At 36.1% G+C, this 20,481-nt stretch overlaps 1 protein-coding gene across 1 annotated transcript in view; it reads left to right on the forward strand.

The window, feature by feature from the left end:
* Ntan1 (N-terminal amidohydrolase 1) overlaps nucleotides 1-20,481 on the forward strand; it is an 81,533-nt gene that overhangs the window by 4,701 nt on the left and 56,351 nt on the right. Inside the window, exon 2 of the mRNA XM_076122413.1 lies at nucleotides 9,246-9,274. The gene's annotated coding sequence lies outside the window, so the exon portion shown is untranslated. The remainder of the gene's footprint in view (nucleotides 1-9,245; nucleotides 9,275-20,481) is intronic.

A 20,481-nucleotide genomic window follows, 5' to 3' on the forward strand; every position in this document is an offset into this window, starting at 1 on the left:
TTATATTAATTTTACAGTCAATGTATTATAATTTTTTGAGAGCATGCAAAGTCCCCAACTCGTTCTTGGCTAGCGTGGTGGACTCGAGGCCTAACCCCACACTCATTCGAGAAAAGACCCTTGCCCAGCAGTGGAACAGTAATGATAAAATTTATATTTTGATACAAAAAAGTACAATTGAGAATATGACAGTGGGTGCGTATTTTTGCTTTCGAGGCTTGCTACACACATACTCAGTTCGGCAATTTTTATCGAACAACAAAACCGACTTGATGCCGAAACGAATATGTGTGTAGCGCGCCTGACTGTACATTAGTATTCAATTACTGTTTAGAGCTAAAGTAAGCAATTATAAAGAACAATCGTCTCGAACAGTCAAAGTTTAGAAGGCGATGGGATCGCGCATTGTTTACGATGCAATTATATACATGAGATTATACAGAGCTTATGTCCAATGAATATGTAGATATGAGAATGTCCCATTACTGTAAAACTGTGATTGATGGCAATTAATTGAATATCATTCGCTAATAAGCAGATTTTTTCTTTACGGTACTTTCTTTCTAGTTAGAGTTTGAGCAAATGCCACCTGTACAAGGTGTAGATCCATTATTTGTGGAAAAGGCGTTTGTCTTTGGCTGATTTCGGTCTAATTTTTACCTGAAAATGTGTGTAATGTTTTCCAAGTTTTGTAGTTTTGGTAAATATTATATTAGACAACATGTATGTAAGACAGACGTCAGACACTTTTAAATCATACATGCAGTCATAGTAAATTATATTTGGCACATTGATAGACAATTACAAAATAATGATTTTCGATCTATGCAAATCTACATATTGAAAACTGATGAAAAGCTAGATTACTTTTTTAAATGCTTGACTTTTCGGCGCAGACTACTCTGCCCGTAGTTGCAAGTTGATCACAATAGCTCTATTCTTAATTTTATCGTATATTCCAATCGATCAAACACAAAATCAACAAACAATTTAAATCCGTATACGGTACAAAAGTACCGTTAAAATGTACACGATGTGCAAACAGTTTGACATTAAAAGTTTCCAATTAAGGGCTGTAAGATAAAGGCGGGTAATCTCGCGCATGCGCGGTAGTCGTTCTCGTGCCCTATAGGGACGCGGCGCTTGCTCCCAGCTTGTTTACCTCGAACGTTGATTGATAGATAATACTTACTAATTAGCTAGTGTGAATTGTTTTATTTGTAACGGTAGATTTTGTATGCGGAAGTTGTTTGTTTATGTTTATGATTTGATGAAGAAGTGCAGTACTGTAATCGTAGGTCCTTTCCATTTAGACGTCAAATAATTAATTAGCTACGTCATGCAAGTCAGTCCTAGAATCATGAAAATTTACATGTCAATGTATTTTTTCATTAGTTAGTTTATTTCATCTCTCTCCCGGGGGTACCCGAAATTATGTAAAGACCGTAATATATATATTTTTTGGATCGGAACTCTGCTTAACTTTGATATTCCTGAGACTTGGACTATCTATTATCTAGTATTGGGGACAACCCCAACACATTTCCAGGTCCGATCCGACTTTAATACTTCCTAGCTGATTAATGTGTCGTCTCCCAACAATCAACATAAAAGTCATCCAGATAATGGATTGGAACGTGAACCTGTGAGAAAAACTTTGGAAAATGCCAAAAGCGACGTGCAAGTGGTACGTATATTGTATAGTAGTCGTGTGTGCCAGTTAGCTAGATGCACGCCGCGACTCGGCTCGTAGTAGACGATTTAATTAACGTATTGTGCTCGCCGCTATTAACTGTGCGCCTCTCTAACGGTTAAGGGTCAGTTCTGTGTGTTCAAAATGTTTTGTTTTTGTGGAAATATCCTTCTTGAGTTGGTCTTCTCCTTGAAAGAAAATATATTGCTACCATATTAATAATATTGTATAAATAACGATAAGAACATGTTTGGTAAAGATTTCCTGTAAAAAATAATTAGTTATGGTAGCGAAATCTATAGAACGAAATGTAAAAATGGTAAAAAAATAAAAATATTTTTTAGGGCTCTGAAGCCTAATATGGATAGTAAAATTATAAAGTGATAGTTAAACAAATATCTTTTGGGTACAATTTGGTCTGGCTGAGAAGATGTTGTCAATCAAATATAATAACTACGAAACAAGTAAAACACACAATTTAAACAAGTAAGCTTCTTAATTAATTAAGCTTAATAAGTTTTAAACGAACTGTAAATAAAATTGCCTAAAACTTACGTAAAACAACAACATACCCTTAAGAGCCGACCCTCGATAAGGGATTATGCACCATTATTATGCAGCGCTCTAAGGTTTCGGGAACTCAAGCTCTCGTCAATTAAGGTATCGCTACGGCCCATCTTCCATCCATTGAGGCTAGTCTAAGCTAAACCTAGAAGGCACAATGGCTTCGAATAATGAGACAACCGGTAAACCTTACTTAAAAGGTTTTCGGTAGATGAAAAGCAAAGTTTTACTTAATAGCTCTTAATAGGAAGTACTTACATCAACATCTCTTTATGGCGAATTGGGTTGTTGTTCGTTCACGTTGTTTCTCCTTATGCGTTCACTCATTAAAACTCCATAAAACGAAATAGGCTGTATTTGAACCGACCGTGATAGTAACTAGTGGTCGCCCAGCAGTCGAAATTCGACTATAATGAATTTCAATTATAAGTTATTTAATATTGACAAAATTTATGACATTCAGTAAGACCTCAGTAAACATAAAAGACGGTACTCTTATGTTTATGTCAGTGCTCTATGTATATAGAAAAATGTCAAATGCTAGTAGTGTGTGTAATGTTTTATTTATTGATTTAATGTACTTTATAAGCATTATTATTAAAAAATATTAGCGTTCTGCACTCCTCCTACAAATAAACTGTAAGTGTGCCAAATTTTCAAACTTTTGCGCCCGCACGATTTTCGTAAAATGGGGTCCAAAGTTTTTGCTTCACGTATTAATATATAGATATCATTGCCATTTATGGTTCGTGAATTATAACCATATAGCAAATGTACAATTAGTGTAACGGTAAACGGTTTTCTATTCGTTGACATTTACCGCTTGCGTCGTATGCTCAATTGATATTAGTAGATTTATGCCCAATAATTCAATGAAGATGCCATTATAAATATAACTTGACGTGGATTTGCCTGGTCTTTGCATGTTTATGAGCGATCACGTTATTTGTGTAAGCTCTATGTTCGTAATGATTATGTAGGTACGTATATTTTCTTTATTGTGGTTGTTGAAACTTTTTAAGGTGTGTTTTGTTTATTCCACTATAAATATGTGTTGATTGTGTAATAAATGTTTTGTTCAAATTATAATTTTAAGGTAGAATTGTTTTTTTATCATTACAAAGCCTAGTTCCTGATATAAAGCTGTTATAAGCTCTATTTAAAATAACACACATCAATAAAAGATCTTACAAGTTAAATGATTAACGTTACTACACTGAAGTTCTCGTTTGAAAGGCTTTACGTACTTTTTGTCCACATTCACGTACATTTCCACACAGAGTACTGAAAGCTGTCCTAAGCATACATGGCAAAGCAAAGTGTAGACTGAAAGAAACTGCCGTTACATTAAACATTGATGTTCATCAGGTTGTTGAAAGTTGTTGAACTCTTAGTCCGGGCACCAAACACAGAGTGTGTTGACATTAGAATCGAATTCCCGATAGTCGTGAGCAGTAGCTCTCCACGGGACTCTCTCCATTAAGATCTCAAACGGATGTCGACAAGCCATGTCCCCACGTCTATGCCGCAGTTTATAAGCAAAGCATTACCAGTGGAAAATCAATTGAGGTGCGCGTCGGCATGCAGCGGGGAAAGTGAACTGGCCTGAAATGATTCCAACACGAGATTAGATGCTATTATCGACGCCAAATACTCCGCAAAAATATTTAAAGTTGAAAACAACCGTATGAACAGATTTCATTCTAGAAAGGAAAAGTATTACAGAAGGAATTTCAACAATGCATTTTCGAAACAAGAAATAAATAATAATTTATGTTGCCAGTAACCTATAAAGTATTGCATAGAAATCTCAATCTCCTGCCATTTCAATTTTGTTTAAGATTAAAAGCATTGAAATTTTCAAAGTGTCCGAGGAATGTTTGCTTACCGTTTTATACGGCGTGTTCTCACGAGTTGCACGCCTGTTTAAACGTTGTGCGCAGACGACACGGATTTTAATCGCTACACAACGTCATTGGTGATTTATCGGCCGATGTTGGCGAGACGCTTGGATTTTAATGTTTGTACTGCGAGGACGCGTTAGATATACTTGCAACTCTGATAACTTAAGGAATTATAGATTTATACATGTGTTTTACACGGATTACTATTTAGATTATCTTGAAATCTTTGTACAATTAAAGCTAAGAATCTTCGAGAACTTTTGACATTGTGTTTAGGTGTTACAGACAAGGTTAACTATCACATTGTTTTTTTGGTTTAAAGACTACTGCCCGCTTGCAGCTTGGCCTATGTGGAATTTTACCCGCTTCTGGGGAAATACCCAAAAATCCTCTCTTGGTGCTCCTTAACACTTTCTAAGGAATTTTCATACCAAATTTCATCTTTCTTCGATCTGTAGTTCCGGCTATGCGTTGTCCATCAGTCTGTCAGTCTGTTACTCAGTAACGGAAGTTGTTCTATATACATTGAAGTTTGATCTACTAAAGCGATATGAATGGGGTATAATTTCCAAACAATTATGTGTCCATTTCTCACAGACACTTCTGCTTGTCCCCGAGTCAGCCGTGGGCCGGGTCGGCACGCCTCCACGACGCAGATCATGCTCGACTGTCATCTAAACCACAAACCGACCTATTGCAATAACATTGTCAATTTTGTACAGGTTTCACAACTCATAAAATCGTATAGATTGGTAGATTATTTATGGTCGGAATAATAAGAATAAGCTTTCTGGTATTATACAGAAATGGATTGCTTTTAAGGAATTTCGGGCATTTCTGATGTTGCATAACTTTTTTTTTATTATAGTGAGGATATAGGAAAAGTAGTTGTGTTTTTAACGACTTTTTTTGCTTTATAGTCAAAGTCGAAAGGATTTTTGGCTTTATATTTTCGCGATATATCATTAAACAATTTTTTTCCAATATTACGAGAAAAGCAATAAGATAGGTACTTAAAATATTGGTTCTCCAGTCCTCAAATAAAAAAAGATGCGCTAAGCACTACATTCATAAAAGTTTCAAACCAACAAACGTACGTTTCGTTCCAACGATTGTATTAACGTTCAAATCTAAAGGAATATAAAATAAATAATTTTGATTATTGCCCACAAACGTCACAGGTAGAGGCAGTAAAACTTCGAATACTATATTTAATTGACATCGCCAATGTGCATATGCATTTGTATAATAAAACTTTGCCATTAGTTTCTTATGCACATTTCCTTAGTTTTACTGTTATTGCACAGTTTATATGAATTTAGTTTTTAATGTCCATCGGGATCGTTTTGAAGTCGGGTCGATTTATTTTTTATGATTGTTTTTTATTGAGGGATTATGGTATTATAGACAGGTTCTATTATCCACTCTATATTTTATGGAATTCGATGTCAAACATGTTTCAATTTGACATTCTTTCGTTGATATGAATTTTTGTTCAAACTAAACTCGGACTAAGTAAATAGGAATTCCTTCTTCGTGCTCCATTTCAAAGATATTGAAGACTTAATGCTAAATTGAGTTTTAACACTATCAAAAAGGAAACAAAAAGTTGTTCCTTAGCACACATACCTCAAATATTTTATCATGAATGTCTACAGCCAGCATTCCTCATGTTAGATACGGATACTGTACACATTGTATCAGCCTCCATACATCGCGATCAAGATGTTTTTAGGCGACCGTCATTACACGTTGTTAGGCCCGCGGGTGTGTTCCTTAATCCATCAAATTACAAGCCGGCCATCATCTTAATATCCCCCGCCCCTCAACCAGGCTTTCAATAAACCAGTACCGCATTGATAGACCGTAATTATAGTACGGTGGATGCGAGCCTTGCTTGCAGCGAATTTGTGCAGTAATTCGGCCCCTTCAGTTTGCATTGTGGGATTGTTTAGATCCACCCGATACACACGGCCGTGTTTGTTTTTATTAATGCACGGTGTACCTTACAGCCCTCCGGCTATTTTATATGCACATTCGTATTAACGTTTTGTTTTAACCATTTAGTTTTTTTACGTTCCGTCTAAAGACTTGTATTGTGTCAGAAATCAACAAAAACACATGCACCTGCATTTTCAATGACACTGTTTTACATACAAAGTTAGTTTTAGGAATTCTTATGTTAATTATGCAAATTGATTCGATATCCTTCCCTTTAAACTTGAAATAATGGTGCCTAGAAAGGATATGTAAATAGCGTTCGTAAATCCTACTCGAAAATTGTTCGTGGTAGCCATTTAGATTTGTAATCAGAATAATGCAATAAGTATTAATATTAACATACAAACTTGATTGATTACATTCGGTGCTAAGCACAAAATAATTGTAGGGATTTCAAACAACCAACTCAATAGGCGGTGAGCTTCATCTGATTATTAAAACATGAACTTATTTGATAAATGTTGTGCTCTTAATTGAGTTAAGATGTATGATTGTTAGTTTTAGATCTATCGTTTATAAGGGTTCGGTAGGTATCCCTATACTAAATCGAAATCTTATTTACCAGTACCAGTAGAAAAAAGAATATACGTTAATATGGAACCCGAGGATTTTTCAAAAATCCCCATGTCTCCAGATTGAATTTTGACTTTGAATAAAAAAGGATAAGAGAATTGAATACCTTTGAAATACATTTTAATTTAAGCTTCGTGTTCTAGGCGATTGAGTTAAGATTTCGCGTTACTGCAAATTGTTTTAGCGACACATCACGGTTTTTACTGGCAGCGGGCGGCCACTTAGTTATCGCCCTAAGCCCTACAAATCGTCCCGGGCTTTCACCGGTAAATGTCCTATGAAATTGCCATCGTGAGTCCCGCTCTGACCATAAAGCAGGCGGGAACGCGACGCGTTTATGATCCAGTAATAATGTGCTAAGACAATGCTATGTATGTTCACATTCCGCGACCCTTCTATACACGTTTATTTAACAAAATTTTAGACCTTAATCAGTCCACCATTTTGAAAGGTTCTCAAGGTAGACGTTAATTTTGTTTATAAGCCTGAGGCTACGTGAGAGGCGTCGCCGCAGCGATGTATGTCGTTAGAAGCAGATGCAAATTTGTAGACGATGCAATTTAAATTTTGCGCAAAAGTGATACTTCGAGGTGAGCCGAGCTCTCTGTAATTCTAAGAAAGTTGTTGCTCCTATTAGCATAATAAGAAAACATCAAGGTGCTTATATTACGATGTAATTTTATCCTCATCAGAATGTGGAACGCACGTAATTATGTTTTGAAGTAGATGTGTATACATTTAAATCTATTTGTCCTACTGACAGACACCACTACTGTTCCAAATAGGAGAGATAATTCAGTCGTTTCTGAAATTGTGGGGAGTATAGCCGCGGGTAGGAACGGTACTCGGCTGCGTGACCGTGCCGCTGGCTTCTCCTAAATTAATACTCGATTGTGTTGCACTGGCCACATTGTCTCGGTGCTGAGGTGGCGTGACAGCCTGTCGTTACATTGGAACACTTTCTAGTCGTGTTGTACACTGATTTAAGTGGAATTTGTTACACAAATAGATCCTCCGCGTTGAATGTCGCACTAACTCACCTTTAAGCCTTTAAATTAAATCTGCAGCTCCGTGTAATTCTTATTTATCGTATCCACTTAGTTTTTAGCGACGCCTCTAGCCGCTGAAGTTCGCATTTTCCCTTCTTTATAAGCGTTGCCAGGTCAATAATTTCCTATTATCGTTCACTCTACCATAGGCGTATATTGCGCTACTGGATATCTTATTACTGAATATCTTTTCCAGTAATACCAGTACTATTTATTAGATTGAGTCGTGAGAGCGTGGTGCGCGGTAGCAAAGCGTCTGAATAAAATAAATAAATAGAAAATGAATATTACGTCTGCCCTCGGGTACTTCAACCAAGTAACGGTGCTTTCGGTTAGCTACCGGCACCAGCACGCTGTTATATTTCATCGACTTATGATTTATCAATCGACACATTGAATACACTTGCATCTCTTACACAATAACGCCAGTTCGTGTGATATCATCGACAATTTACGATATGATGTCAAATGAGTCAGTTATCTCCATTCATACATCAACAAATTAGGTCTTAAGATATCGATGCTGCTGACATACATACTTACATCCATCATCAATAACATTCTTGTTTATTTGCGAGGCATCGCTAACGATTGATTAAATTGCATCCGCAAGCAGCGCGTGCGCATATATGCACCTTGTGCGATACATAATATTCATAGTTTATTGCTCTATTACACAACCATTATTTATGGTTAGATTGCTTCGCCGTAAGCTATCGGAATGTCGTTTTTTCCATGCAATTAAACCGCTAAAATGACATACCTCTATTCAGGTTGTCCGCGCACGGTACGTGACAAGTAAAATATGGTCATCTAATTCGCTTTAAGGCGGATTATGTTATAAAATGTTACACTATCGGTACGTGTCTCTTGTCAAATTGATTCTCAATTTAGTTACCTTGTTCGCAGTAAATTATAATAAAGCACGTTAATAACATAAATTTTTAAATAAGGCAATAAATTCAAGTCTCAACAAACACGTAAATAAGAAGATGATCCTCAGAAATGCTTCCACTTAACTGTTGCCTAGTTTCTTGTTCGCTGTTGACTTATAAAATACTTTATGATGGTAACAAATATCGCCAGTTTTATGTCAGGGATGCGCCTGCGTCGAGTCTCTGTTTCTATAGTTTTAATAGCTGTTTTTACGATAGTAATTTAGAGCTGTTTAATCTGAAATGCATGTATATTGGCCTTATAATTTGTCATCACAGTTTATGGATGGATTATAATTTTATGTAGACAAATTCCGGGTACACACTTGCGATTTGGTATTGAATTTTGTCTTCGGCGATCATGGATTTAATGAAGTCGTGTGATTGTTGTAAGGTATTTGCATAGAGATTAGTTGGGAGATTGCTTCCAGGATGGCTGCGTATATTGTCGTTTATATTTTGTTATTGCCTGTGTACAGGTATGGTAGTTTGGTGTATGTAATTGAGCAAGTTTTAATTGTTTCAGGTTAAACCGAGCTGCGTGATGCTTTACCGGTAAGTTACTTTAAAATAAGTACTTTTTACTTGCACATATTATATGCTTGAACACTATAGTACTCTTACAATGGAATATGATAATAATGTAAGTATGTAAGCAAACGGAGGTAAATATTATGTAATTGACTTAATTTATAAAACGTTAAATCTTTACATCGACTCTCTGTTCCAAACTCTTTCAATGACCCTCCACACTATGCTAAAGCGCTGCAGCAACAAATCTTAAAACTAAACACTCGACAAAACCCTCACGAAACAAGACAACAAGCGTTTTTTTCCCGAACACAATTCTATCAGGTCTATAGCACTATCGTTCACGTAGTACGTTTGTCCCGCCTCACATTCTGTGCAACATTCAGTTGCAGTCGTGAGGCACGCCTGCATAATGCGCCCGCGCATCCCAAGACCTATTTTTTGCTGTAGGAGTGAATTTTAAATCGAACATGTCTTTATAAGCTGGGGTTTCTATTTCTTGCGCCTTTGCCGCCCTTACTATGTGTTGAGAGAATGAGATAAGATTAGATGATCATTTCTGTTCGAGAATGTCTGAAGTGTTTGGTGTTATTTTAACTGTACGGTTGACTAGATAAGCAAAAGGGTCTAATGTAAAAACTTAACACGAAAAAGATGCTTAAAAATAATATTAATGTTTTTTAAGCATTGATTCTTGAAAGAGTCTTCATCACATGATTTTTTTTTCTAATGTCAGAGCGTTTAGGTGTGAGTCAAAAAAGATGCTGTAACTATTTTAGTGAAATTATTTGGTCTCATCGATGTCCACCGTCGTATGCTGTGGAAGATATTTTATTGGCTAAAGATTATTTTATCGAATAACCGGTAGTAGGGGCCGGATGTCTCGTTGCATGTAACGGTAGCGGCTAATACAATAATGTATAGACGCGGCTTTGTTTTAGAAATTGAGTGGTTGTACGATCGTGACGACTCTGCGCTTCTTTCCAACTCTGCCTATGCTCTTTAGACCTCGGCGTATTGCAAACGTGAATTATCTTAGGTTTTGCGGTTACGAACGCCGCGCCCTCTATCCGCCATTTTGAAATCTTAACACCTAAAAATGTCATGTAGAACCACGAATGTTGGTATTAACGCCTATAAATTAGTTAGTTTTGACATATTAGATAAATTGCTACGATACTTTTGTGTGAGTCACGAACTGTTGAATCAAATGAAAATATTAAATATTGTGCTGCTCTGTTTGTTGCCTCGAGCTTTATTAATATTATATGTGGATATAAGATCGTGTTATGATAACTAGTTGTTAAAATGATAAATAATTTAACATTTTGTTAAGTTCACTTATTTGTTTATTTATTGTTGTACTAGAAACATACACTTATCTTAAAGCTCTACTATAGAGCACTAGATTAGTGGTCGTTCGACAAAAGGCAGTATTTAGACAACATATACTTGGGGTTAGATTTGATAGTCTTTCACACCTCTCACGGTACGATGACGTCACTTTGTTCAATCTTGAAAACAAATAAAAAAATTTATTATCTTTTCTTTACACTTTACAATTATGAGGTAGGCACGTACCTCTCTCTTCAGATATACCGGTAAGAATATAAGAAAATACCAGTATCTTTAGCACTTTATTCTTTTCTCAAATAATGTGAGTAAAGAATTGGCATAGGCAAACATAAGAGCAACTGTAAGACTGTAGATAAAGTTGCATGGATTATGAAAAAATCTTTATGATAAAGTTTACTATGTCCAAAACATAACTTCACTAAATCTCATATTCAAATATGAAATTGATTGTATATTTGTATATCACAAACAAACGGTTATTGTTTATTTCATGTCTCTGCGCCGTTGTACGTTAGATCCGACTCCGCCCGCGGACACACCCCTGCGGTATCTCCGCGCTTATCTTACTGTGCGATATTATGAACAGTATTAATCTTTTTTAACATCAACCTGTATATACTGGAAGAGATTTCTGGTAACATTTCCATACTTGGAAAGTAATCTACAGGTTGTTTTAAAAAAAACTTTTCTTTAATAATTTAAAATAGTATGTGTGTGTGTAAAATGGGTGTTGTTTTTGAAGTAATTACTCGAAAACCATAGTCAATTTTACTCTAGTTAATTTAATTAATTTGTGATATCTAATGATGTGTTTTCGTATTATTTAAGTATGTTGAATTTGTTTTATTAAATTGTGGTCTTATGCTTGTCGTTTCTAGTAAATAATGCATAGTCTTTATTCGTTTTCTTGGCTCCAGACGACTCCAATTAATATTAGAGAAATAGGTTCTAATTGAATCTCAATATTATTTGTAATGGGCCAGTGAGATAATTTGTACCGTAGATTTGTTATTAAGATTACGAATGAGCTATTATTTTTGAGATAAACTATGTTTCTCGCTTTCCTATTATTAATCTAACCTTTGTTTTGGATGTGTGTTGGAGTAACATACAAAATACACTGTAGCTATTTTTAATATGGTGATGATTTTTAGTGTTTTTAGAAATATTTTTAGCACTTTACACAAAAAATAATAAATAAATTTAACCCATTACTGTCCCACTGGTGGGCAAGGGTCTGCTTCCGCAATGAGGGAGGGGTTAGGCCTTGAATACACCACGCTGGCCAAGTGCGGATTTGGGAAAAAAGATGCAGAAAAAATAGTATTATTTTTTTTTTCACGTTTACTGTCTTACTTACCTACAAACTTTGTGTAAGGTTTGACAAGTTATAGTGTCTTATCTACTAATATACAGTTTTAAAATTGATTAAAAGTGACAAAAAATTGTTTAACTAATCATGGCTTACAAGTTACAAACGTTTATTATTTGTCAGTCGCACTCCAAGTTTAAGTTAAAACATAGGTTTTAAAACATTTGATACGTTCATGTAACAGATGCGTATTGAAACAGGAGAGGATCTTGAGACGAATGTCGGTCATTTGTATCGGTCAGGACCCTCGCACTTGCTCTGTGCTTCGTTTACAAACTGACCAGTGTCTTGTGATAGTAGGTGGTCGCACTATCTTGTGTCGTAGGGAGCTGATACTTATGTATTATTTTCAATTAAAAGACAAATAAGAAAGACGGTGCAAGACTTCGAAAACATTTACTATTTTCATAATCTTTAATAATAACAGTCTTAAATGACATAAATGTACAGTATTATTTGGAAACCCCGACTCTTGCGCTACGTATATTTTAATGCTTAGTCCATTTATGGAGCAAGTATCCCTATTACGCATCACTTTAGCGTATGCGTATTTTAAAAATAATTTTGTCGTAATATACCAGGAGAAAAATTTCACCCGAATATCCACTAGCCATATTGGATTACCTGGTTTTCAAGTAATTCTAAAATATGTCAAATGAAATCGCGCTTCTAGGATATTATTTAAATAACTGTAACTTTTAGTTTTATTAATGACACAACAACCTTTTTATTTTAAAATGTATGTAAATTACACTTAATTAAAATACTTATAAGCTTTCATAAATAAAACGGTTTCTTTGAAAAAACGCGATTAGCTTATCTTTAAACTAAAATACTCACAGTTGGAATTTAAAAACGCGTTTAAAAACAGAGTAGATTGTAGAGATACGGGGTCATAAAGCATCTTCGTGTTAGTTGCATATGTATGCATTATGCATATACGATTATAATATTTTTGACATTAGACTTATTGTATTAGATAGAGTTATGATCATATAAATAATTGTATGAAATCATATCAACCAATAATTGGTGGGGATTTGGGTAGTAAAAATGTAATTAAGTTCATATGTTAATCTACCATTTTCTGAACTAAACAATTCTAAACTTAAAAACAAAACCCTAAAAACTCTACTTGTGCTATCAGTATTTTTTTAAATGTAGAGTCTTGCCATTTTTAATATGCTTTAGATCTTTACTATTGTTGAGATCAGTTAATATCACTCGAAAAACGTATAGACTGCTTTACTTACTTTCAAAATAGGATAGATACTACCTTATACCTTCATCGGTGGCTTTCAAATTAAAACTCTTAAGGTGTTAATATATTCATTATTTTTAAACTTTTAGTTTTATTCCTGCTCTCTATGCCCTTTGGACCTTTTAAGCGGCGCCGCTGCGCTCCAATAATCTTTATCGACAAACACACTCATTTAAAATTAAGATAACTTTTTAAATAACTTAATTTGGTAAACGTTGCTTAATCAGAGATTATGGTAAATAGTAAATACCAAAATCTAACGAGATTTGAAAGCCGATTAATAACGAAGTTTGTTTAGAAGCAATTTTGATAATTAAGTATTCTACAGACTTGAAGAATTAAGTTTTAACACCTTATAAATAATTATTATGCTTTAAACTTTGGTTGGGATAGTTATTAATGGGTTACGGATTGCCCTAGTTAATCTGCTTACGAACTGGACAAGACTCGCTGTATCTTGGGGTATAAACTTAGAGATGTAAGACAGAGTCGGACGAATAGAAAGGGTGCGATTGTGAAATATTGTGCCAATTTGTGAATATTTTCAGGTATGCTTATTTTAGAACTTTGTCTATTATTTCGAATGATTTGGTACTGTTTGTAGCACTCGAGTATGGAGGCCTATTTCTGTCTGATATGCTTCTAACTTTAATAACACGAGGGATTCTCCGATTGGCTCATACAGTAAAATGTTGATGAACGATAAATAGACACTATTATGACATCGTTTATTGAAATATTAAACAATATTATCATAATAAAACATGCTACGGCTTGTTTCGTATATTTCATTATCCAATAGAAAGCTGCTAAGGAACAGCTTCGAATGTCCAGAACTTCCTTTATCGGCACCACACCCATGTTTAAATAATACCATAACACCGGCAATATATTTTCTCTTCTACTTAATTGGAGCCGTAAAGTATAAATTCTCAATAGGTGAATAGATAAATCGTGACATACCCATATATTGCAACGTTTAGTGCTTCGTATTATTAGATAAAAAGGTGTCTGCGCAAAACGCAAGAGGTGGCGGCGGCCACTTCTGCGCAGGTGCAATACAAACCTGAAAAGGAACATCTAATTTTTTTTAAAATTTATTTATGTGGTAACATTAGACTGTCATTCAAAATTCAAATTCCAAGTGACGTTAATTTAAAAAGAATTCAAATGTTGTTTAATCTTCAGTTGTTTTTTTTTTCTTGTTTGATTATAAATGTGTTAGATACGGTAATCTATCGTGTTCCTCCTAAAACTTAGACCGTGACCACGGCCCGGGCGGTCCACGACAGCTAATCGGTTTAAGTAATGTTCATTAATTAAGGTCCCCCGCCCGTCGGATTACCGGACCGGCACTGTCCAGTACGAACAACAATATTTTGTCAACTACCCGCATCACTTATCTCTACTTCTCGCGCACTTGGAAATTAATCCTAATTATGATTAAGCAGATTATTGATATGACTTTTATTTAGAGATAAGACGACTAATAATTATCATGATTAGATGTTATATCAAGATTGTTATCTTCCCCGCACTTATAAAGTTATGTCACGTTAGAGACATATTAACCTGACAAGGACAATTAAAAGCCGAAAAATTTCTGACGCATAATCCCATACATTTTCTATTTCAATATCTAATTCGATGAAACTTTATCTAATGTAACTTCTAGACAAAGCAATGAGACAGGCTATCAATAATTTATTCAGAAGCTATGAATACCCAAATGAAGTCTGCGTTTTTGTATAAAAGCTGAGGATTCCAGCCACGTTCAGTTTAGATAGATTGAAGCTATTTGTTTCAGCTGATTGGGCCATTCAAGGGATGTATCTTCCATGATTGTTTTTCCCGAACCCTTCCTAAGCTCCGAAGAATAAATGAAAACCACCGATGGTCGGAGAAGATAGCCAATCACATGCCTGATAGATGTTTTCAATATATTATAACTTGCCACATACATTATACAAGAGTTTATAATACAAAATGTTCCTATATATCCAATTACTAATTAAAATATTCGGCTGGCGCGACAGAGTTCAAGAATCTCAAGTTGCGGGTAACAACATGGGCTATATTTTAAACAGTTTTTGCAATATTTTTCCCTTAGTCGGTTCATTTGTTTCCCGGCGTGGCGCGTCTAGGATTTATTTTACAAGCAACATTATCTCGTCCCTTCAAAGTGACTAACATCCTACACACGATATGTTCTTATTAATGGTCGGTTGGCGCCTTATTCATATTTTACACGAGCAAACAGATTGTGTGTAATAATTGGACATGCGTCAAGCGTGTCACGGTAATGTGGTCATAAGTTAGCCGGTGGCCCCGGGCGCGTGTCATTATGCCAATCTCGACAATTGAGCCTCACCGCTTGTCCCGCTGTGGCGTCGAGATGATCTATGAGCTGATATTATGAGATGCTGGAGTAGCTCCTGCTCGAATTAGCCTCCTAGCTATAATAGAAACGATGCTATTACTGAACACCTTTTCTACGCATTACTCTTCCCGATTGCGTGTCGTCTTTTTTATACCTCGGTGTTGTAAATGTGTTCTCTGTTAGGCAAATGACATGTAAATAAATGTGCTGTCGCAGAAACAAATCATCGTGTTCATTGATACTTGTAAATATTGTTAGTACCGGTGGACAAGCGTTTGCGTCGTCGTGCGGTTCAGCGTTCACACCCACCGCCGTCTGCGTTTGATTAAGAGCGGGCTAATGAAATTAATAACCGTGGAACACAAAGTCTAGCTAGCGCCTCCTTCGCTCTTGACAAATGACCGAGTGTAATTTCACACGGGACCGTAATAATACAACGTCGAAGCTGACTCTACGTATACCCTTTATGAGCTGACATCATGTAATTGAAATTTTAGCTCGCACAGATGCTTGTTTCCTGATATAAAAATACGGTTATTTGTCTAATGTTTGCAATAGATCATTGTCTGGTCGGTTTGTGAATTTGTAATTTGTTTGAATGTTATTTTGTTGCAACAATGAATTCTTAGTAAATGGTAGTAATCAAAGCGATTAGTAAATTGTAATGAGTCGTTAACCTATATAAGGTTTCATGTTGTGGAAATTACGATGCGAGTTACAGTTAGTTAATATCATATGACGTTCGCAAATGTTAAGATCACGACGTTAGAACAAGATCACGATCTCTCATCAAGGACGCTACGCAGATGCATAACGAGCATGCAGACACAGTGACCTTGGTGCACTAACATTACCCACGCAATCCTCCGGCGCAATTATGCTGAGTACGCTTAAATTTCCCTTAAGCCGTGATATAGTGGTATCATAGAGCAGGGCGGTATTTATCATAGTGCAGTTGCGCGGACGCGGACGGGACGTACGGAAACGAGATCGTCGTTCGGGCCGGCGCGAGCGCACCACCGATAAATCTGCCGCACTTAACTCGCAACCGGTAAATAACTATGGGATTTCCGCGTGCGAGAACGCGATGCGCCCGAGCATAAATCTATGCCTGTATTGTGATATTGTGTTGCCATTATGGGTCTCCGGGAACGCTGGACGTCCCATAAATACACACAGTTTGCTCGGCAAAGCCTCTTGTGTCGTCTTCTCAAAAGGTATCTGTGACGCGAGCAGTTTCCATATCTCAATGCCTAACACAAAACTACGGGTGGCTTGCATCTCTGTTAGTGTAATTCCCCGCTTGTTTATTGTAATTTGTATACGGACAGATAGCTTTTTATAGGGTGTACTGTAATTTAATATTATGAGCTTACAGTGTCTTGTTGATTCACGACATTCACATGCATATGGGCAAGTGCATTGTTATATTTGATGACCATCATTTATCTAAAGCATTTGGTGAAAGCTGGAACCCTTTGCCTAGACGTTTTGTTTCATAAAGCAAACAGGAAGTTCGCATGCGATAGGAGGTTTGCAGGCCAATTCTGTCATCTTACCTGGCTTTAGCACGTCCTAATAGGGTAGGTATGCAGCGATCGCGATCGCGCCAAAGAACGAGCGATGTTACACGTGTTCCAGGCGAAATTACCATTATTATCGATCATCGCGCGCCAGCGTCTCGTAACGACCCTCAATAGGCGCGAGTCCGACTCCGCGAATCTTATCTGAGACGCAGGCGAACGCGACGCGAACAGACCAACCGCATCCCGTTACCTTCATCTTGCAATTTCAAGCTTGTTTACTTTAGCTGCTACGATGGACGAATTTGATTAACATGCTTTGTTTTACTCATAAAGTAAGGAAACTGCACTCGTAATTGATCTCGACTAGCGTTAAGACTGACGAGTGGACAGCAGGCCGCTTTGATTTGACCTCGCACCTTTTACTGTAGCTACGATTACGATCATTCGTAACGACAGTCATCCTATTACACACGTTTAGTACCTCACACAAAATTGAATTGTAATTGCGTTCTAAGAGAAATGTTAACGTGCCATACTTTGTTGATTGCACGTTGCGCCTACAGTCACAGTGTGAAGCCGACGATGTATGGCAATTATTGCATATTAGCTGAATTGAATTCTGTACGATTGCAATTTATAGATTAATGTATTGAATTATTGGAGGTAAGTGTATTGGGTGTGTTGTGATTAATGGGGTGTGTCGGTACGTTCGCTCAGCTCGTTCTGTGCGAATTATTGAGACCGCTTTGTTACTCTGTCAGGTTGATGCTAATTTTATTTAGTGCCCGTGAAATTGGATGCTTGGCGCTTTTTGTTCGAATGATAATTTGTATTGAAATGTTCGATGCATAATAACATTCGTTTTGAAGCGTGTGCCTATTATCGTTTGTGCGATATACGCAAATAGTCATCTGAGAGTATCGATGCTATAAAATGGTAGAAGAGTCTATTGGGACCTGTAACGACAGTTTGCTTTTATCCTTATCTTTTAGATTATGTTTTCAGTGCAGTTATGCGAAAAATATTTTCTTTAACACGTAATGTCAATAGATGTAACAGGTGATAAAGTTCTTGAAATGCCTAATCTTTTTACATCAGGTCATATTCTAAGAATTGCTATAATATTATTCTTTTGATAGTGCAATTTCAACGAAAATGACATATTTTGATATTGCATGTGTGCACACAGTGAAACACCTTATCTCCACAGCGCTATACGACTTGAATCTTAAAACATAGAGTAAGACATTTGAGCTCTGGACCCGAAACTAATTTATAAAATATAAGTAATTACTAAATTTTGTAGTTACCTATTTCATACTCCTCCTTATCTACGCAGTAATAACGGCAAATCTGTAGAAATGCAAAAAGCTGAACACTTGACCTCGGTATTAAATCTTTCAAGTCGCACATTGAGTGGTTGACGCCACACCTAGTCTCTAGCCGCCCATATTAATAACTTAACAAAACGTTTAAGGGCATGCTAGCGGCTTTCGAGTCGCGAAATCGTTGAGATAAACGCGTAAACGCTTGTAACTGATAAATATGTGTGAATGTCCGCGATACTCGTCCTAAACGCAGAGTCTGTAGCTCAGAGAACTGAAAATTTATCAAAATTCCCTTCACGCTGTTCATAGCAGAAACAATCTATATTTGTAGCAAGATCTACATGAGCTTCCAAATAGTATTTAATTTATTGTTGTAGAAATTCAACCATGAAGCAAATCAAGTCTGTATCACAAGTCAAATTATCAATTCAGTCAATTCCATAGGAAAGATATCGTTTTCCGCGAAATAAGTCTAGAGCCCAGACTTTACCACGGCCACTAATTTGTTTGTCTTCTAGGCAATTCAAATTTTGCTAATTTAAACAGGTTAAAGTCTTCTAATCTAAGATAGATTACTAATCGAGGGTGCAGTAGACTATGCTTTAAAGTTTTTTTATTCCGAAATCAAAGAAACTAGGTTTTAACTTTTTTTAAATTTCTTTCGTAAGATAAGACGAAGCTCTCTCACCGTAATCAAACACTATACTGTGTCCTCTCTAGCCGTGGTTGCAGATTTTCCCGTTTCTTAATTGACTTTTAAGGGGTGATTTATTCGATTATTGTCGGTTTGTTTCGGTTAATTGCAGGTTGTAATGTGTTTGTATACAACTATACACGTAGGTGTTCCTCGAAAGTTTATTGTTTGTTGTCCAACATTAGTTTCTCTTGTAGATGATCGCAACATCTAATTTGTTTAGAGAAAGCGGGGCCTTCATTTTACACAAATAATTTCAAGAGGAATAATATATAGTATAAACTTTATTGTAACGTAAATCAAGACGTAAAAGACTGAAGTAAGTGTTTTTTTTATAATAGCGTATTTATCGATTTGCCTAGCTCCAGATAATTCGGGATCTTTTCAAACTTTATCTATTGGATTGATTAGTTGTGAGCATTTATTCCAAAATATTGCATCATTACGGAATTAAATCGTACCTTAAAAAATGATTTATTTGCAGTTTCATTCATTCGTTTGCTTGTCACTCTATTTATCTTTATTGTGTATCCATAAATAGTTAAACATCGTGTTATAAATAAATCGTCAACAATCTAACTTTACGACATCATTACACACAAACGCAGAACTACCTAATGATGGACCGCCCGTTCAAATAACAAGCCTAGTCTAGATTCTGCCGATAAAACGATCACCTTACGCTATAACTTATTGATAATTCAACACGACTGTTTCTATAACATAAATCGGACTTATCGGGACGTTTTGAGATCCAGTTGTTGGTTACTTGGTAGCTTGGTAGCTTGGGAGCTCTAAGTACTCAGTACAAGGTACTCTCAGCAAGTTGTGAGCTTTCGAATGCGAATTATTTTACACACGGCAGCCGTGTATGCGTTGACCTTTACACGGCTTCTTGTAACTGAGACTTCGTTATCTTTGGGGTAAATTGTTGTTAGGGATATTGTGGAAATGTAAGTTAAAACAAAAATAGGTTTTGTTTGTAATCTACACTATAGCACTGCACGTTTACCTTATTATTCATTGAAACAGTTTTGCTTTCTTTCTTAATTTAATATGTTAGTCCTAGTAATCAAGGCCTTGCCTGTTGTCATATTCTGGGGTACCAAATAGCAGGCCACTGTTGTGATTATCCCAATTCTAAAAATAGAAAAGCAGTTAATTGCAGACTAGATTCGAGAGTGGAAGCTGCATCGTATTGTAAACATTTCTGCCACAGAGGCAGTTTAAAGGAATTGAAATTAGTATATAGTTATCGTTTCGCGACCAATTGCAAAGCCTTAAATGAGGTTTTCTCGTGTCCATATGGGTGGT

The sequence above is a fragment of the Anticarsia gemmatalis genome, chromosome 14 (assembly GCF_050436995.1).
Source record: "Anticarsia gemmatalis isolate Benzon Research Colony breed Stoneville strain chromosome 14, ilAntGemm2 primary, whole genome shotgun sequence".
NCBI classification, from domain to species: Eukaryota; Metazoa; Arthropoda; class Insecta; order Lepidoptera; family Erebidae; genus Anticarsia; species Anticarsia gemmatalis.